Raw genomic sequence first — 22,593 nt, 5'->3', positions numbered from 1 at the left:
TCTCTTGCTTCTTGTATCTGAATGTCAAATTTTGTATTCAACTCTGGTTTTTTCATTAAGAATGCTTAAAAGTCCTCTATTCCATTGAATGGCCATATTTGCCCCTGAAACATGATACTCAGTTTTGCTGGGTAGGTGATTCTTGGTTTTAATCCCAGCTCCTTTGAACTCCAGAATAACATATTGCAAGCCCTTCAATCCCTCAGGGTCGAAGCTCCCAGATCCTGTGTTATCCTGATTGTGTTTCCACAATATTCAAATTGTTTCTTTGCGGCTGCTTGTAATATTTTCTCCTTGATCTGGGAAGTCCAGAACCTGGCTATAATATTCTTAGGAATTTTTTTTTGGGGGGGGGATCTTTTTCAGGAGATGTATCAGTGAATTCTTTCAACCTCTAGTTTGCCATCTGACTCTAAAACATCAGGTCAATTTTCCTTGAGAATTTCTTGAAGGATGATTTCTAGGTTCTTTTTTTGATCATGGCTTTCAGGTAGTCCAATAACTTTTAAATTCTCTCTCCTGAATCTATTTTCCAGGTCAGTGGTTTTCCCAATGAGATATTTCACATTGCCTTCTACTTTTCATTTGTTTGGACCTGTTTAACAGTATCTTTATTTCTCATAAAGTCACTAGCTTCCATTTGCACCAATCTATCTGAAGGAATGATTCTCTTCAGTGAGCTTTTTTTCTGGAGATTCTTTTTCCATCTGGTAAATTTGGCTTTTTAAGGCATTCTCCTCATTGTCTTTTTAAGCCTCTTTTGCCATTTGAGTTAGTCTATTTTTAAGGTGTTATCTTCTTCAGTCAGGTTGTTGACTCTCATTTCATAATTTTCTTGCATCATTCTCATTTCTCTTCCCAATTTTTCCTCCACTTCTCTTATTTGGTTTTCAAAATCCTTCTTAAGCTCCTCTATGGCCTGTTAGCAGCTTGTATTTTTCTTGGAAGCTTTTGGTGCAGGAGTTCTGACTTCCCTGTCTTCCTTCTCTTCCATGCTTTGATCCTTTTTGTCCCCAAAGTAGGAGTGTAAAGTTGGATTGCTCTGCTTGCTTTGCTTCCTTTGCTTGCTCATGTTGCCACTCAATTACTTGACTTTTGAGTTTTTTGCCACAGTACAACTCTGCTACCAGACAGGGGATCTTTGTTCCAATCTCTGGTGTTTTTGCAGCTGCTGGAGCTGTTAGTTGGGTGCCCTCTCTGAGCCTCCATATTCTATGGCAAGCTGGTCACATACGCAAGGACCTCCACCCTAGACCACAATCCAGATCCAGGCAGGTTAAAGCAAGAGTGATTACCCCTCAGACTGGTCGCTTGTTCTGCCTACAATCTGCAAGCCAGGAGCTGAAGCTGCCATGTGGTGCTGGCTGCACAGTCATGGCACATCAGCGGCTTCTCCCTCCAGGGGGTAAAGGCCAGATTGCACTCCCAAACTACCAGATCCCAAAGTCCACACTGCACTGACCTCTCATTTTGTCCTTAGCATCTATGCGTTGATAATTATGGAAACTGCCACAGCTGCTGGTGATTTGAAGTCCCTCTAGCTGGTGGCTGGTTGTGGCCACCCTGAGGCCAAAATCTTGAGCTTGTGTGGGGCTGGGGTTGGCTCCCAGAGCACTGTGCTGGCCCCTTCCTGCCGACCTGGGGGGGTTCTCTTCAATAGGAGGTCAATTTCTCTCTGCCCTTTTATGGGTTTTGTAGCTCCAAAGTTTGTCCAGAGTCATTTTTTACATGAATTGGAGGAGGTGGAAGCCAGAGTCGCATGTTTCTACGTGATCTTCAACATCTCTTAATTTTCTACCAGTCTGAACTCCTCTGTATTTCTTCATCATGCCTAGAGTGGGGAACCTTCTTACCTCCCCTTTTACCTCCCTCTTTTTCAGTTTACTTTTATGTGTTACCTTCTCCCTCAAAATATATAAACTCTTTGGAGTCAGGGATATTCCAAGCACTTAGCACAGTGTCTGACACATAGAAAGCACTTAATAAATGATTATTGACTAATTTACTTACTGATTGATAGTCTCACTATACTCTGGTTGGGAAGACCACCAATGGAACATAATTTTTTTTGGGATGCGTGTTTTATAATGGATGTTAAGCTGGATCTTCATCCAGTATGAAGTGCCATGCATCATGCCATGATAGAGTCAATTAAAATTTGCTTGGAGAAGGAAAAGGAGGATATTTGAAGTGGGGGAGGGGAGGGGAGAGAGAAGACATGGGGTAATGGTTTTCAAGTGCTTGCATATTTATCAAGTTCCCCAGTGGGCAGAACGGGTTGCAATAGAGAGAAATTTAGACTTGACATAATGAAAACTACTTAATAAATAAACTATCCAAAAATGATTTGATTTGTCTTGCAAGGAAGTGACTGCCTCTTCCCTAGGGACCTTTAAGCAGAAACTAGATGTTCACTTATTGTGTTTATTTCATAGGGGACTCTTTTGGGGGGTATATGTTGGACTGTGGTGCCTTCTAACTCTGAAATTCTGTGATTCTTTTAAAACATATCACCACAAACCATCACAAATATACACAGCATACAACAATGGGAATAGCTTTCTTTGTGCCTCATAAGGAAGTTCTAAAGCAGATTCTTAACCTTGGGTCTGTGATTATACACACACATCCACACAAACAGTTATGTGGCTATATATAGATATATATATATACATACATATATATATAATACTATATACATGCATGTAAGTTGCCTCTGCAACATTCATAATGGTAGAAACACAGAGAAACACATATGTGTGTATATACACATGTGTGTGTGCATGTCTGTATATGTATGCAAACATATATGTACACAAATGCACATATATCTTTATATAATCTATTTCTACTCATGGTTACATAGCTTGTTACTGATCCAGCCAGGCATCTTGACTCTTAGACAATTATTGTTTTCTACTACATAATACTGTCCTTACAACAACAATATATTTGTGTGTATACACATATGCATACATACATGTACAGATATACATGAAGATATACACAGACATAACTACATAAATGGTAGGTTTTTCCCTGTTTGTATACACACATGTATATGTGTATGTATACTGTGTATATAGTCCGAATCGAAAGTACATATACATATATACATGCATTTATATAGGCTTTAGTGTGTATTGCTTGAACCCAAACCATTTAAATATATAATACATATGCATACATGCATGTGTGTACACATTCATGTATATGTATACATACACATGCATATATGTATATGTATCTGTATATATTTATAACTATATCTAGTCTGAACCAAAGCCACACACATATACGTTTATATTTTCAAATATATTCAGAACCAAAACCATGCAAACACACAATACACATGTGTACACATGTGTATACACACTGATATACATGCGTATATAGCATGTGTATATGTTACATAGTATATATGCATGCATTTGTATATGTGCACACATATATGGGCAATACACACATGTACATATGTATATATAGCATTATACATGTGTATGCACAAGGATGTTTGTGTCTGTATATGTGTATTACACTCATATGTGTGTATGCACACATGTATGTGTGTATATATATTTGTGTGGTGTGTGTGTATGCTGAAAGGTGGAGACAACTTCAGAGAGACAATTCCATTTAGTGCATTCATTTCCTTCCATTTAACAGGAAATCTGAACTGTTTTTTCCTCTTAAAATACCTTATTCCTTCATCCCAGTCCTTTAACAGTTTTCCTCATACCCTGCTGATTAAGATCTCTCTGTCTCTTTTTCTAGGTAAATGTTATTATCTCTCTCTTCTCCATATCTCAGAAGCCTCTCCAAAATAACTATCATTGTTAGTGCTAATGGGAATGTGAGGAAAACCAGAAAGCTTGAAGAGACCTCATGGACACTGGTGATGTGGGAAAAAAAAAAATTTACTTGAGAATTCACCTTGTTAGTCATGAATGTAACAAATTGAGTTGTTCATACTAGTACTCTTTGAATAATTAAATCAGAAGCCTAATTAGATGACTGTGTTCAGATTAAAGTAATTAGCTGGTAATTCATATGTTACTCTAGACTGCATAGACTGAAATCTAGATGGGGATATTGTTCACACCCCTTGGCGGGCAACTGATTTGTTATTCATCTGGAAACACAAGTTCATGGCAGGAACACAATGAATGGTTGTGGAGTCTGACTTGAAATTCTTGAAGCAAATTATTTAGAAGGGTTTGGCTTGGGAACCCTCAAATCAGTGTGATAATTTCCCTAGGATAAAAATAGGCAAAAAGCAGTGAAAGGGAAGAGAGGGAACCTGAAGGAGAACTATGAAAACATAAGTGCCCAGGCACACAAGAACATTGTCATCATAAGATTCACTTGAAACAGAAGCTCACTAACATATGTAGTTTCCTGAGCATCTCTAGAGTGAAATCCCATCCTGCATGGGAAACAAAAGGGGATATTGATTTGGTAATAGCAAAAGGAGTCAACATGTGGCTGCTTTCAATGGGCCACAAACCCATTGTCCCCTTTTAAAAGGAAAATGGTCTTTGGCCACAGTTGTTTAACTTGTGCTTAAAATGAGGGTGGAGAGTGATATCATTTTCCACTGGATGTCAACTAGGTTTTTGGAAGGGATGGACTTTTAAACGAAGAACCAAGTGGCTAAAATCTGATTCATTACCTGATCCCATTCACTGAAATCTTAAAAAAGAATCTATGGATTCACAAGTCCCAGAGTGGTAATTTCTGTCAAAGTGGACCCTAAAATGCTTGGAGGTATTTGGGAGGTTAATAGGCTGCACAGCCATGTAAAGTTCTAACCAGTGATTCTTATGGGTTATAAATTTAGATCTGGAAGGGAATTTAGAAACCATGGGATCCAACCCCTTTCATTTTACAGACAACCTGAGGCTAAGAAGTTGGTACATCCCCAGAGTAACTGAGATGAAATTTGAACTCACTGAACTCCTGAATTGAACTCCTGACTCAATATCCAGAACTCTAGCCTGTATGCTGTTTAGCTGCTAAGCATAAGAAAAATATGTTTGGGATAAATAGAATGCAAAATGCCCTGAAATTGACCATTTGAAAATGAATTCAGTTGAAAAGCCAGAAAAAGACTTTGGGGAAAGAACTCTGATGGGAAGACACAAGACTTCAGGCTACTAGCCTTTATGGGAAGAGTCTCTATACCATTATGAGATCTCTGTCTCTGCTTCTCTCCCTATGTCCTTTTCTGTCTCTGTCTGTCTCTCTTCAGACACTTCCTAACTATAATCCTGGGCAAGTTATATACTCTGTCCAATTATAAAATGGGGATGACAATAGAACCTACCTCTCAGGACTGTTGTAAAGTACTTAGCGTATCGTAGGTATTTAATAAATGCTTATTTTCTTCCTTCCTATCCCTATTCCTATTCTTGCAGACTAGATAATAGATTCAGTTGCTTTTATTTGCTGAAGATTCAAGTGCTGTTAATATTCATAGGACCGTAGATGGAAGGAACTCCAGATGCTAATCTAATCCCCTAATTTTACAGATGAGGAAATTAAGTTCTAGGGGAGTTTCAGTGACTTGTCTAAGTTCATAAACATTAAAATTCAGAGGAGAGCTTTGAACACAGTTCCTCTGACTCTAAAGCTAGACATCTTTGTATTGTTTCAAATTCCCTTTAAATTTTGAAGCCCTGAGCCAAAGTTCCTTTCACCCAGCCCTCATTTCACCTCTGTAGAAAGAACATTTTGAGGAGTCACGATTTAGGGAGAGGAAAGTCTCTGCATAATTTTGCTTGAGGGCTTAGAATTTTCAATCAGGTGATTGACTTCAAAGAGAGAAGAAACAAGATGTTTTGAATTATCTGACAACTCTTAGCTCAGCCAGATTCCCAGAATAAAACATTTGAGAGGGTTGAGATTGTTTCCCTCAATACTTGGGCTTTTGTTCTCCCTCTTCCATATGCTTGGAATGTCCTCTTTCCATTTCTTCATGGGGTTGAAATCCAATCCAGCCTTTCAGACCCAAATAAAGGGCAATCACCCCAGGACGTCTTCCCAGCATCATCCTTGTTAGTCATGACTGTGGTTGGGCCTTACTGAACATAACTGTGATGTCCAACAGAATTATTGTTGAGTCACAAAACTTTATCCTTTCATTTCACAATTATATGAAGTTCCCGTTGAAAGATTCTCCTAAGCCATTACACCACTTCTCAGATGAAATACAGACTGTTTTGGCTTGATGGAAACTCATTATTTTTGCTTTACCCATGTAACTTTCAATCCCAGTTATTTCATTTTCCTTTTCAACATGATCCTTTGAAATTGACCACATTCTATCTACCTCCCTTATATTAAATGGCCAGGGACATTTTTACCCTCCCCTTATTTTCAGTGTAACAAAGTTTGCAAAATTTTGCCAAATCCTTCCACTGGGCTCACTTTGCTTTGTACCCCTAAAGATTTGCTAGAGCACTTTTGGTTTTGTTTTTTAAGGTTTCAACTAAGTTGCTTGTGTTTTATCATTTCCCAGAGGCACGCCTTCCTTCCTGATGTATTCTGGTTACCATGGTGCTATATATTGGCTTGTATTTCATTCAGTAATTCTTTGATTTAATCACAAGAAGGTCTAGGTTTATCCCAAGAGCAGTGAAAATTATTGCACAGTATCCTGGAAAGCAATAGACCACCTGGGAAAAGTAAGTTCTGCTTTTCCTAAAATCTGCACAGTTTCACTGTGCTAGGCACATCTAGTCATCCACCTTATGCCTTAAAGATCTTGGGTTCATCTTGCAAGCCCAAATCTTGTTCTTATGAATCATGCTTAGAGCAAAAATTTGTAGTATGCAGAGGCTGGCCTTGAAGCTAGGAAGGCCTGGGTTCAAGTGTTGCCTTATATATATATATACAGTCTGTGGGACCATGGGCAAGTCAATTAACCTCTCAGTGTTCTAGGCAACTAAGATTAAAGTTCCCCTCTGCCCTGCTCCCCTCCATTCCCCCCGGCAAAAAAAAAAAAAAAGTTCCCTTGTGCATTTTCCTCATCTGGGAGTTCTGTATACCAGCAAAATCACAAGTCTAGTCAGTTCCCTGCTTGCCTCACAGAATTGTTTAATGATTAAAACAAGCTAACACATAATAATATGTAAATGTTTTTGAAAGCTATAAATTGTTTTTTTAAATGAAGATGTTGGTTTTTAATAGATGAAATGACTACAGCAATGTAAGTGGAAAGAACAATACAAACTACAAACAAAGAAACTAAACAACAAAACAATAAACAAAAATACAAAACAACAAAAAACTAAAAACTAAACCCTGTGTAATGAAAATTATTTCTCCCTTAGGAAAACAGAAGAAAATGTGTCTTGTTTGCAGAGGTGAGGGATTTTGGGTGTGGAACACTGCAAATATTACCAGTCCAGATGATACATTGGTTAGTTTTTTAGAAAAAGACTTTGTACCACTTTCTTTTTCTTTCTTTTTTTTTTGCTTTTTGGAGTGAAATTGGGGTTAAATGACTTGTCCAAGGTCACATGGTTAGTTTTTGTGTTAAGTGTCTGAGGCCGGATTTGAACTCAGGTCCTCCTGACTCTGAGGCCAGTGCTCTGTACCTCTTTCTTTATAAAAAGAGATGATTTTCTGGTACAGACAGTGGAGAGACATCTTGAAATGAATTTTAATATAAAATATTTTTAAAGTATCAATAATCTTTAAAAAGTTTAAATTTCTTCATAACCTATACATCTTTAGATTTATATATAAAGACCCCTGACCATTCAATGTAATGGAGGTAGATAGGATGTAGCCAGTCTCAAAGATTGAAATATGAAATAAAAATTAAGGTTACCTGTACAGTGATAGTTCTTTTTTCATTCTTCTATTTTCTGTCTCTCTATTTCTCTCTCTCTCTTTTTCAGTTTTTCCCATAGAACAACAATAAAAAACCAGGACAATTTCTTCTTCCAAACAAGTAATTAAAGGCACTGCTTGTAAAATAAAGAGTGAATATTGAACATTGAAAATTGCAGGACCAATACTGGAAGGAGCCTTAGCATTTAGCCCACTCCCCTCACTTCATAGGTGAGTACAGCAGAAGATGTGCTGGCTCTAAAATCACAGCATACGAGTTCAAATCCTACTCTGGTATTTATCACTCTAACCCATGATTGTCCAACAAAGCCCCACCCTCAGCACAGGTGCCTTGCCTGCTGCAGCACACAGGAGAGCATGAGAAAAGATGACTCGGGGAACAGCTTTTGGAAGTGTGTGATGACTTGAAATCTGATCCCTGATTCAGACCAATCAATCTATGTTTATTTGCTGTCCACTTACTTTTTGGTGAACGGTAAACATTTGACTGACTTCTGACAATGAACTAGGTATTCCTACAAAATTCACTCCCTGGTCATGGCTCTTCCTGACTATGTTCAAATGAGCAGGATGAGATGCTGTGAACCTCCAGGTGTGGAGAGAGGCCTGGGTCCTTTATTTCTCTTCCTAGGAGGAGAAATGCCTTATGATCTGTAAGTATTTGCCTTCCAACTCTATCTAGTCAATTATTTCTTGCTCTTAGGTGAAAGACTGCAACCTGGCAGTTTGTAGGTGTGTCCTACAAACAAGGGATTGATGGTTCAACAACAATGATGCATTCAGAAGTGTACCTGAGTGGACCTGCTTTAAGTCTGATTCCATTCTCCCCAGAAACTAAGGTTGGTAGAGAGAAGAGTGATGCCTGGTTTGGGGAGGAACATTTTTTGTTTTGTTTTTTGTTTTTTTTTGCTTTTAATTATTATTTCTTTGCAAAATCTAATTAATCTTAAAAGATATTGGAGAGAACACTGAAATGGTAACCACTGATTGATATTATGGAAATAGATTGGGGGCTTGAATTGATAGTATTATAAAAGTACCCACAACCCACCTGAATCTGAGGGGACATGATAGCTGACCACTGAGGACCAACTTGCCAGTGCAAGTATAGTTGGGATAAAACCCTCCAGAGTCTATATATGCCACCTTAAAGTGTGACCTTGTGCAAGCCAAAGTCTCTCTCTTTCTCTGACTTTCTATGTATCTTTCTGTCTCTTTCTTTCTCCTTTCTCTCTCTTTCTCTCCCCCTCTCCCTCTGTATCTCTCATTTTTTGTCTCTATCTCTTTCTTCTCCTGCTTTTTCTCTCTCTATCTCTTTATATATTTCACTTTATTTGAGCCCTACAACATACCTGTGATATAGATGGTATGATTATTCCCATTTTACAGATGAAGAAACTATGACTGAGAGAAGTTAGGTGGCTTGCCCAGAATCATACAGAAGTGTCAGATATGGTATGTGAACTCTATTCTTCCTTATTTTAAGCCTAATGTTCTATCTACTATGACACTTAGTTGCTAAATTTATATGAATCGTTTTCTGATTCTCTGGGCCTCCATTTCTTCATTTATAAAATTAATGTGCTGGAATCAGTGATACATAAAATACCTTCCAGATCTAAATCCTGTGATCCTCTGAGTTTGGAATATATTTGTTTTAATGGGTCTATTATGTCAAACTATAATCCAAAATAAATCAAGCAAGATTATGGAATTATCATTTATCCACATGAAATAAGGAATATGAACAGCTAGGTGATACCATAGTGTACAGAGCTTAGGATCTAGAGTCAGGAAGACTCATCTTCCTGAGTTCAAATCTGGCCTCAGACACTCCCTAACTTTGTGACCCTGGGCAAGTCATTTAATCTTGGCCTCATTTTCCTAATCTGTAAAATGAGATAGAAAAAGAAACAGAAAACCACTCCAATATCTTTGCCAAGAAAACCCCAGATGTGGTCTAGAAGAGTCAGACATGACTGAACAACAACTGTAGTAAGTCAGAGGAGAGGTAAAGAAGGTACAAAGTATGGTGGTACCAATCTGGATAGAGAGGAGGGTATGGTTTTAAGAGATACTGTGGAAGAAAAAAAAAACAACAAGAAGATATGGCAATCAATTGGAAGGATATTTAAAATAAAATGAGGAGGAGTGCAGGATGACACCAAGGCTGGTTAACCTGAGTTAACTAGAAAAATGATGATGCCCTCGATAGAAATAGGGGATACTAGAAGAGGAGGTATATTTATGATAAAAGATAATAGGTCACAGAGAGTCAGATACAAATGACAAACCAATGAACAGAAATCAGAAAATAAAAATATAAAGAAGTGTTGCATTTATTAGGAATTTTATAGGTTCCTTTGCTGTTCTATTTATTCGTTATCTCTATCATCTATCTATCTATCTATCTAATAATGGCAGCAGACATATATCATGCTAGGAAGAAAAATATGAAATATGAGTACCAAAATACAGTGAACATTTTACTCATTTATGAACATGTTCCAAATGCACAATAAAAAGCAAATGGAAGAGTTAATATTGCCTTATAACTAAAGACCACACACATCAAGGACACACTGGTGAATTTTCCAGATGGAATTCGGAACATTCCAACATAGTTTTGAACTTGAAATCATCCCCCATCTTTCCCCATGATCAAACAGGATCATAATGCCTATCAGTGTTCCTGTCTCAGAATTGTTGGGCACAAATTTCAAGCTAGTAGAGACTTCAGTGGTCATCTAGTACAACTCACTCATTTAGGAAAAAAAAAAGCTTTATTGATGTGTTTTGCCTTTAAACACATTTACAGATTATTCCCAATTTCATGAGAGATTTCTTGTAACAATATAAAGCAGTTAAATAAAGCATATAACACAATGTCATCTGAAAGTAAATGCCACATTTCACACCTATAGCACTGCTTGTCTATCTCTCTACTTAAAAAAAATAATAATAAATCGATTTTCTCTCTTTTCCACTCCCCAGTTCATTAAAAATAAAATAATTAAAATGGCTCATAACAAATATGCATAGTCAAGCAAAACAAAATTCTCTTAATGGTTGTATACAGTCGATGTCCATCTGTATATCTATATCTATGTCCATGTCCATATCTATATACCATGTCCATGTATATATTTATATTCACATCTATACCTGTATCTCCTTTTGTAAATGAGTAAAGTAAAGGCCAGAAACATTAAGTAACTTGCCTAAATTCTCCTAGTTAGGTAGTGGCAGAGTTGAAACTAGAACCTGGAACTTCTCACTTTATATTCAGCACTCTATCTACAATGTCAAGTGACAAACACTATCATAGGAATGATGACATGATAGTTTTTAAAAAATCATGGAAATCAAGTTCTCTTAAAGTAATCTGGCATCATTAGAATTTGTTGTTGTCTTTGTGGTTATTATTTGTAAGAATCAATCCCTGCAATGACATATCCAACCTCTTACCTCCAAGCATTTGCAGACACCATTTCCTCTGCCTCTAAGAGTTTCTCTCCTCACCACTGCCTTTTGAAACCCCTAGCTCCTGTCAAGACTCAGAAAAAGGACCATTTCCTCCCACATGAACACCCCTGTCTCCAGGAGCACATGGGGTGATTGAGGGCAGGGTCAATGAAAGATTATGTGACTTGTCAAGGTTACATGGCCAGTAGGTGTCAGACATTTGAATATAAAACCCATATCTTCTTGACTAGGAGACCTGCACTCTACCCATTGTGCCACCCTGCCATTCATGAGCCTTTAATAAATTAAAAGAATAAACTTAAAATAAAATATTTAAAAATATTTATAAAAAGGTGATAATGGGTGAGTGAACTCAAATCCATATAACTCTTCACCATTCAAGAGAATGATGAGGTTCATTAATAGGGCAAATTCAGGAAACTCTCAATAATGGTACAGGAAATATTTGGGGATTCACAGGACCTTTAGTACTGATAACAGCTAGCATTTATATAGTACTTACTATGTGTCAGGAACTGGGTTAAGCACTTTACAATTATTATCTTATTTGATCCTCACAACAACCCTGGGAAGCAAATGATATTATTATTTTCATTTTACAGATGAGGAAACTGAGGCAAACTTAATTGACTTGCCCAGGGTTACATAGCTAATGAGTGTCTGAGGCCAGATTTGAACTCAGGTCTTACTCACTACAACTACAACCTGGTTCCCAAATCCCATTAGGTAAATCAATTAGGAAAACCACTGTTGAAGGGGGGGGGGGGGGGGGGGGGGGGACCACCAGGGAGTAAATGTCAGTCTTTGTCTAGATCTATTTACATGATAGAAAAAGATTTTGCAAAGGGTTATGGGCACTTTTAAATCTCCATATATTGCATTTCTGGGTTTGAATATGAAGAAAACTTTGCATGCTCTCACTGACCAAAACTTCACAAGGCAAAATGCGTGTGACATTCAAGAAGAGGGAATAAATAAAACAGCAGTAGCAGCAAAAATAATAAAAAACAGAAGCCAAGAAAATCTTTGGGGAGGCGGTGGCTTTTGTTTGTACCTCATTTTAATTTACTTTCCTTTTTACTTCTAGAGAACAACAGTCATATAAAGGGAAATTTAAACTGGCCAGTGGGCTCTCTTATAAATTATTCTTGGGATCTTATAATGAATGAGATGATGATTGGAAAGGAGGACTATTCTCCAGGTAAGAACCATGTTGTCCTTTGTTCTGGGGTTGGGCAAAGCTGTGGCAATTTTACTTGGAGTTTCAGTTGTTGGAAGAACAACATTCACATAATACCATATACTCTTAGCCTGACGACCTAGAAATTTTAAATGGGTTTTGATTTTCTATAAACATTTTTGGGGGATTGTACTTAAATATTAAAAAAAAAAACATTAGCATGGTATAGTGGAAAGAGCCCTGAATTTCTAGGATCTGCCACTTCTTATCTGTTTGACCCTGAGCAAATCTTTTATCTTCTTGAGGATTTAAATTTCCTTATCTGTAAATTAAGGGAGTTTGACTCAGTTATCTTAAAGTTTCCTTCAAGGGTAAAATCTATGTTCTTAGACTATATTTTTCTCTGTCTCTCTGTCTCTTTCTCTGTGTCTCTCTTTTTGTCTCTGCTTCTCTCTCCCCTATTTTCTGTCTTCTATCTATCTATCTATCTATCTATCTATCTATCTATCTATCTATCTATCTATCTGTCTGTCTGTCTGTCTGTATGTCTGTCTGTCTGTCTGTCTGCCTGTTGGTCAGTCTGTCTGTCTACCTATCCATTCATCCATCCATTCACCTGTCTACACATCTCTATTATCTATCTCAATCTTATTCTCTTTCCATCTCTATCAATCCATCTGTCTATCTATCCCATTCTATCTACCCATCTCCATCCATCCATCTGTCTGTCTGTCTGTCCATCTATCTACTATATTACTATTATAATACTATCATCACCCTCATGGCCTGCCTTTAACTTCTCCAAATGTTAAAGAATCATCAATCATGTATCTCCTCATTTGACCGTATTCTGTGGATAATAATTTCTCCATTGGAAAGACTCCATGACTCAGTTCCAACAATAACATCCATATGAAAGATAGAGGGACATGTGAGGGGAGGAGAGGTGGAAGGGTGGACAAGAAAGGTGAGAATTTCAGAGTTACGATAGATTTCAGTGACAATAAAGACCACCTTGTACTCGAAATGTAATGCTGCCTATAGACTGTTAGAAGGGTGGTCATCCAACCTTTTCCTGAAGGCTTCAGATGATGGAAGAGCCAGCTTCTCCCAAGGCAATCCATTATTACTATATAATATAAATAGCTCCAGAGCAGCAGTGGGTTAGCTAGGTGGTGCCATAGTGCAGAGAGTGCTAGGTCTTGAGTCAGGAAGACTCATCTTCCTGGGTTCAAATCTGAACTCAGATACTTACTAGCTGTGTGACCCTTAATTTTGTCACTTAATTTTGTTTGCCTCAGTTCCTCATTTGTAAAATGATCTGGAGAAGAAAATGACAAACCGCTTCAGTATCTTTGCTAAGAAAAGGAAGAGTTGGATATGATTGATCAACAGTAGTGGCAATCCTCAACCCCAAGGCAACTAGGTTCCTGACTGATTAGAGATTAGATTAGGAAGACCTGAGTTCAAATCCAGCTTCAAATACTTGCTCTTTGTGGGACCTGGGACAAATCTTAACCTAGACAGATTTTTCTTTCTGCCTCAGTTTCCTAATGTGTAAAATAGAAATAATAATAACACCTACCTTTCAGAGTTGTTGTAAAGGTCAAAGAGCATAATATTTGTAGAGTACCTTGCTCTATATACATTCTCTTCCTCCTCTTCTTCTTCTTCATTATCATTATTATTATTAATTAGTGTCATGGATTCAGTTTGCAGTCTAGTGAAGCCTATAGATGCTTTTCCAGAATCATATTTTTAAATAATTGAAGGAAAACCTCAATTTTATCTAAAGGTTATGAAAACAAAAATGTGGTTTTTTCCCATCCAAGTTCATGGATCCCATAAGATTTATCTATGAACCAACACTGTGGACTCAAGGTTAAGAACCATTGCTCTACCCATGTAAGTAAGTAAGTAGACATAACAAGTAAGTAGAACTAGGAAAATAATATATATAATGATAATGGTATATAGAAGAAAAAAAAACATTGGAAGAGTTTAGAATGTGGATTAACATAATAATAAACCTTGAATTCAAATGAGTGAAGATGAAGCAGGCCACTCACTTCCTGAAAGAAGAGTGATGAATTTAAAATTTAGAAATAAATATACTTTTGGACACAGTTAATGTGAGAATTTGTTTTGTTGGACTATTTAGATATGGATTGAAGGATTTTTTTTTTAATTTGCTCAATGGGAGAAGGCAGAGTGGGAGGGGAAGATTACTACAAAAATAATTATTATTTTAATTAAAAAAAACTATTAACAATAAAAAAGAAATTCTTCCACTAAATTGTTAGGAAAATTATTTTTTGTCTTAAAACTAGTCTAAATTGCCCATTGTGCAATGTCTATCTACTGGTTTTAATTCCTCTTTGGCCAAGCAGAACAATTCTGTTCTCTCTTCTCACTGACACCTATTCAAATACTGTCATTTATTTCTTTTTGCATCCCTAGTGCCTGGCACATAATAGGCATTTAGTAAATGTTTATTGACTGACTGGCTGACTGAATTTAGTTCTCATGTCCCTGTTGAGTCTTTCCTGTGCTAACAGTTCCTATTTCTAAACTTTTGGGAAGTCTTTCCTTTTAGTCAGTCTAAATTGGCTGCTTTGCAACGTTTACCCAGTTCCTTTGGTTGCTTTTCCTGAACTCAACACTCTTGACCATACTGTCTACTTTCCTCCAGATGCTTTCCCACATATCAACATCCTTCCTACAATGTGGTACCAGACAGGGTATTGAGACATTCCAGATAGGGAATTTGACTAGTATATGTCGTGTCTTTTATTTTAACCCAAGATCTCATTCAGTTTCCTGGCTGCCACATCATACTGTTGATTCTAATTGAGGTTGCAGTTCACTAAAAGTCCCAGATCTTTCTAATGGAATGCCATCTGGCCTATGCATCATTCATCTTGCACTTGTGAGGTCAACTTTGTGAAAGCAAGTATAAAGTCTTATACATCTCTCCATATCATTTCATCTTATTTGAGGCAACCTAATATCTTAACCTTTTAATATTATTTGGAATCCTGATTCAGTCCTCTGGCTTAACTCCCAACTTTTATTGACTGGCAAATTTGATCAGCATGTTATTTATGTCTTTATTCAAATTATTAGTAAATGGCACCTTCCAGAAGCTTCTTTCAGTGGAATGCATCAAGAATGTTCTAATTAGGAAACTAAAACTCAACAATAGGAAATACTTTTCTGTTTGGCTCAGGACTACTGTAGGGGAGGGACAAATTGGCTCTCCATCAAAGATAATAAATGTTATTTATTGTTACATGAAACACTCTCCCCAGGATAAGTATATTTGAAAATGGTTAGCAATGAATTTTTGACAGCATCAGAGAATTACTTGTGTATCAGAAGAGTACTAAAGGTGTTAACCAACTTAACTTTCTATTAACTAGTCATATTCCTTATCAGATCTTCATGGACTTGAATTAATTCAGCATTGGAAAAATCACAAACTCATTGTGTCCCTATTTCATTATCTGTAAAATAGAGATAATAATACCTGCTTTTCCCTGATTCACAGAATTGTTGCTAAGAGAAAATGACATCATGATTGTGAAATCTTTTTTAAAAAATAGGAGGCTTAGGGTCATAAGTATAGCGAGGGATGGGACCTTAGAGATCACAGGGAGATCTAAGGATCAAAAGGATTTTAGAAGCCATCTAGCCCAAACTCAAATTTTACTTATAAAGAACCTGAGACCCATAAGTTAAAATGGCTTGCTGAAGGTCATTGTGGTAGTGTCAGCTCCTCCATTTAGGAGTCAACAATCTTTTGACCACTTAACACATCTAAGCCAAATCCCACATTTGAAAATTAAAGCCCAGAAAATCTTAAATGACTTCCCCAAAGTCACACAGGAACAGAAGAGGGGTTTGTACCCAGGCCTTCCTAACTTTGAGGTCAGTTTTCTATTCACTAAGTCATGCCTCTGAAAGTAGATCATCACTTTGCCTTTATTCAAGTGATGTGGAAATGACTATTTTCTCATGGGAAGAAACAAGGCAGATGAAAATGACATAAGAAAACAGAAGAAAGGAAACAAGGCGCAAATATAAACCAAACTGAAGTCTCAGTTAGGGAACAGATGTCAAAACAATGATCAAAGAAGCAGGTTTCTTAATGAATATGAAAGAAAGTGACATACACAGGGGAAAGAAATGAGAGAAAAGTCCTTTCAAGTTTGCTAATTAAAATGTTATTCTCTCCCACTGAAATTTGAAAGGGGTGGGGGAAGCCCAGTTATTTGAAATTGAAACATGTAAGTAAAAGCCTTTGGAAGCTTTATAATTTTAATTTCCCACTTCTGATTATATTCCCTTTGCCAATGCAGGTTGGCTCTGCTCTGCCCCAAGTGGCTGAAAGTCTATGAGTTAAAGAATAGTCTTAAAGTCCTAAAAACAAAACAAAACAAAAAACTCTTAAAAAGTTGTTGGAGCCCTAAGAGGTTAAGCGTTGCCCAGGGTCACACGATTAGTATCAGACATATTTGAACCTTGATGTTCCTTACTTTTAATCCATCATTCTATTCACATACTGCCTTTATGGAAACTGGGTAGCATACAGGATAGAGTGTCAGACAGGGAGTCAGGATGCCCAGAGATGCAATTCTGCCTCAGACCCTGGGTAACTCTTTTCAAGCCACCTAATATCGCAGCCTCAGTTTCCCCATTGGTAATATGGGATTAATAACAATACTCCACCTCACAGGGCTTTTTGTATATATGTATGTGTTTATGTATGCATATATACACATATACACATACATGCACACTCATGCACACACAGAGTAAAGCATATGTACACGTGCACTGAACTGGGTGCATACATGCACATGCATATTTACAATACATATACACACACTTCCACATGTTATATGTGTGAAGCACCATGTATACTATATGTAAATATATATTCACATGTGTATATGTGTGTCTATATAATATGCATGTAAAATACCATATAAATGTTAACAATTATTTCTTATAACAGTACCTAAAATGAGACCAACATGGATTTTTGCCCCAGGGCAACAAAACTTCCTTTTGCAGTGAAACAAATAATTCAGTCATCTAGTTAGCAAAAATAATTTGTTCAGTTAGGAAGCTATCATAGAGGAGGCCACCATAGTCCTGGTGCCCGGCTAGTTCCTGACTATTGTGGCCCCATTCTTCTCACTCCCCTGATATACTACCACCACCACCCCACTACAATCCTCTCCTTTGTCCTGTGTCTCTCTACCTTCACCATTAGGACTGACTTGGTCTTTAAAAAGCTGATTTAAGGGGACGGCTAAGTGGTACAGTGAATAGAGAAGTGGCCCTGGAGTCAGGAGGACCTGAATTCAAATCCAGCCTTAGACACTTAACTCAAAAACTAGCCTTGTGACATTGGGCAAATCACTTAACCCCAATTGCCCTCCAAAGAGCAAAAAAAATTTAAAAAGCTGATTAAAGGGTCCATTTATACTGCTTGCCCTCATGTCCCAAGATTGCTAGTTACAGCTTTATTTTTTCTGAACGTCCCTCCATATGTTTCAGAGGGTGACATTTCATATATAATTCTTATCACTGTTACTTGTTTCTACTGGCTCCATTGGCAGTTTCTCAGAGAAAGTGATTACTGAGGAGGTGGTCTGATCACTTTGTTTTTCTTGTCTCCCCAAGTTTTCTTTGTAATTTTCCCAACCTCCTTGAAAAAACTGGAATAGAAATTCATGTACCCCTGCCACACTAAATATAAATATAGCTGCCAGACCCTGGGATTATTTTCCAGCTTGTTTTGAAACTTTACCGTATTACTACTCATTTCCTATTTTTTTCCTGTCTAGCATACCGAAGGCCCCATGGAACAATTCCATAATTCCTGAGGTGGAGATCATTCCCTGGAAAAATGGTGAAATTATAGCAGAATAAAATGACTTTGGAATACAAATGGGAAACATATATAGCACGCACACGCACACACACACACACACACACACACAAACACACCCTTTCCCAGGCACTGCTTGTAAAAATGTGGCTTGACAAAAGATGTGAGGCATAATGGGATTTCAGCCATTTTCAACATTAACAAAAAGAACTCTCTGTGGAAATCAGGAATATCTTTTTACTAACAGGAGGCCAATCATTTCATGTACCAGAGGAAGGCCTCCCTGTAGCTCAACCTAAAGATTAAGATCTTCTGGAAATAATTCATTTCTTCACAAATTGTCTCCATCAAAGCTTTCTAGGGTCCCTAAGTCTGTAAGATAATTAACTTTTTAGAAAGATTTAGTGTGCTGTAGTGACCCTACCCCCTCCCGCAGTGACTGAGCCCTTTCCACATTCCCTGAGATTGAGCAACCACAAAGATGTAGAGTTACCATAGAAACAGATGTTCTCCTTTGACCCTGCTCAGATGCTGGTGGGGTGGGAGCGGTTGGGGATGGGGAGAGAGCAAACAAGCACACCACTCCCTTTTATTTTTTAGTGTGTGGGGGAAGCAGTGGGTGGATAGCTTATGAAAGCTGCTTCCAAAAAGGCAAGCCCCTTCCCAGCTGTAAGGATCCAAGTTCCTCAGAGAAAGTCTTAACTCTGGGGCCTGTTGGCAGGCTCTGGACTGAGAATTGACTCCAGCTGTAGCATGCCTGGAGTTCTGTGAACCCTTTCCTGACAGACCACATCCTGTCTTTTTTGGGGGGGAGTGGAGAAATGTTTCAGAAAGAAAGACCTTTCGATGCAATGTCACTTAGGAATCAGTCCCCTTGAAGAGGGCAGTAGGCCAACCACCAGAGGCAGATAGATGAAAGGAAATTGGGTGCCTTAGGACAACATCAAGCTAGATAGGGTGGTGCTGAACCAAAGACAAAGTGGAGGAGCTAGGAATTATGAGAGCCCTTGTATAACATGAATGATTACTGCTGTGCATTTAGAATTGGCACTTATTAATAACTTGTATTTATAAAGACTTATTTAGATGATATTTACTTGCTTCAAGGTTTGCAAAACTCTTTAAATTATGATATTTTATTTGTACTTCCTTGGCAGGTGGGTGCTCTTCTTAAGCCCATTTTACAGATGAAGAAACTAAGACAAGTAGGTAGTTAGAAAACTTGCCCAGGGTCAAACAGCTAGTGTCTGAGGCAGGTTTCAAACTCAGGTCTTCCTGACTAGCTTTCCTTATTAGGGAGGCTGATGATTGGAAGTAAAATAATTTCATCCAGATGGCCTTTCATTGATAAATTGAGCCAGAAAAAATCTTGACTCTATCTCTTACTATCTGGGTGGCTTTGGGCTAGTTACTTAACACCTTTAGCCTTCTTTTACTAATCTATGAACTAGATTAAATGGATCCTAGGTACCTCTCAGCTCTGTAATTTTGAATCCTTAAGTCACTTTATCTCTCTGAGTCTCATTTTCCTTATCTGTAAAATGAATAGGTTGAACTAGATGACAATTGTGGTCTCTATTAGCTCTATATTTATGACACTTTTGTCTCATCTTTATAAACTTTATAATAACTTAAAATTCTATTATGCAGTCAATCAATTAAGAAACTCTAATGTGGTGGCCACCATGAAAAATAGTGTGATGAAAAGAGAAAAAAAGATTTTTTTTTCTCAGCTCGATTGCTTTCCTTCTTTTCCTATATGTATTCATTTTGTTTGGGCAGAAACTTTTTTATAATTCCATGTAATAAAATTATCTATTTTATCTTTAATAATTACCTCCACCCTTGTGTAAGAACATGTCTCCTACCCATATGTGTGAATGGCATATAATCTTCTAAATTTTTAATGATTTGATTTTTAAGATTAACATTCTCTTTAGAACTTCCAAGTTTTTCCATTAATTATATTCTTACAGATCTTTTCTTCAAAATTAATCTTTCTGATATATTTTATTTTTATATCTCAGATTTCCTTTAATAAAGAAATATTTAAAAAAGAGAGAAGAAGAAGAAAAAGAAAAAAAGAAGAAAAGAGAAGAGAGGGAAAAGGAGAGGAGGGGAGGGGAAAGGAAAAAAGGAGAGGAATTTGGAATTAGGCCCAAAGGACAATCAATCTGTGCATACCCTTTGATCCAGCAATGCCACTAGTAGGTCTGTATCCCAAAGAGAGGGTAAAAAAAAGGAAAAAAGAGCCATGTGTACAAAAATAGTTATAAGCAGCTCTTTTTGCAGTGTCTAAGAATTGGAAATGGAGGGGATGCCCATCAACTTTTGGAAAATGACTGAACAAGCTCTGGTATAAGAATGCAGTGGAATACTATTGTGGTTTAAGAAATTATGAACAGGCACGTTTCAGAAAAATATAGAAAGACTTACATGAACTGATACTTAGTGAAGTGAGCAGAACCAGGAGAACATTATACACATTAACAGCAACATTGTGAGATGATCAGCTATGATAGACTTAGTTCTTCTCAGCATTACAGTGATCCAAGACAATTTCTAAAGGACTCATGATGGAAAATGTTATCCACATCCAGAGAAAGAACTATGGGGTCTGAATGCAGTTTTTCATGGCTTTTCCCTGTTGTTCTGTTTCTTCTTTCACAACATGACTAATATGGAAATATGTTTGATATGATTGTACATGTATAACTTATAGCAGGTTGCTTGCCCTCTTGGGGAAGGGGATAGGAGGAATGGAGAACAATTTGGAACTCAAAATTTCATAAAAATTGAATGTTGAAAACTATGTTTATGTGTAATTGGAAAAAATAAAATACTACTTACTCCCCTCCAAAAAAAGAAAGAGAAAAATAAAGAAGGTAAAAATCATTTAAAAAGATGAATGCATGGAAAATTTCTGACATCACATATGATATTTCATACCACCGTACCTCTGAGTTCTACAGAAGAGCTGGGGAAGGTTTGAGGTCAGAATTGTTTTTTCTAACTTCACAGTTTTAATGTTTGACTTTTTATGTTTATGTTAGCATAGTCTCTATGTATATTATTTTCCTGGTTCTGTTTGTTTCATTTTGCACCAGTTCATGTAAATCTTCCAACGATTCTCTGAATTTTTAGTGCTTTTTTCTTACAGCTCAACATTATTCCATTGTATTCATAGACTACACCTTATCATTCCCCAATCAATGGACACCAATTTTGTTCTACATCTTTGCTACATGAAAAATGTTACTGTAAATAGCACAGTGTATGGGGAACCTTTCTTTTTCTTCTCTTTTAACGTGTAGCAAGGTGTCAATACACAGTGACTGCATTGTCAATGAATTCTAATCAAGTAGGCTCCAAACATTCCCTTTTTGAGTCTTTGAAGATAACTTTGAAGGTAACTTGTATCTTTATTTTGGTTGACCATTTCCCCCCCTTTACTTGGGAATCAGGATCTTAAATTTAGGGACTCCCATTTCTCCAATACCTCTCCATTTTCTAATTCTCTTCACTTTGGGATCAGCTGGTCCATGGCACAATCAGCTATTTCCCTCTAATGCATATGTGTGTATAGATATGTATGTGTATGTGTGTTTATTTAAAGACTCTCCTTTTCCCATCCAGGCTGGAAGTACAAGGGCTACTCATGGACCTGGTTTTAATCTTACTGGAACTTTGGCCAACTGCATTTTCTCAACTAGATCAATTATCTCCTCCTTGGGCAAATAGACAACTTTACCTCTTCCCAATATTAATGCCAGTATTAATACCAATTAGGTTTAACTGTATTGCAGCTTAGAACTCTTGAGCTCAACAGACCCACCAGTGTCACCCTTCCTGGGAATTGGGATTGCAGGCATGCATCACCTCTTCAGGACCCTCTAATGTGTTCTTACTACCACCACTTCCCCTAGCTTTCCTGTGTGTGGGGAGAGTATAAGAATTTTCTGTTTCCTTTTTTCCCTTCCCCTACAAAACACTATTATTACCTCCTATTATTTGCAAACAAAAGAGCACCATGATGGAAATACAGAAGAGAAGGAACAAAAGAGAAACAATGTTGTATAACAGAAAGACCAAGATGGCGGAATCAGATGGCTATTACTTGCCATTATATGATATGATACAACCTCTCTAAGCCTCAATTTCCTCA

Source organism: Petaurus breviceps, unplaced genomic scaffold (genome assembly GCF_028583685.1).
Source record: "Petaurus breviceps papuanus isolate PSGF00001 unplaced genomic scaffold, PetGlider_PUasm1.0 225, whole genome shotgun sequence".
Classification (NCBI taxonomy): domain Eukaryota; kingdom Metazoa; phylum Chordata; class Mammalia; order Diprotodontia; family Petauridae; genus Petaurus; species Petaurus breviceps.
This window is presented reverse-complemented; position numbering follows the sequence as displayed.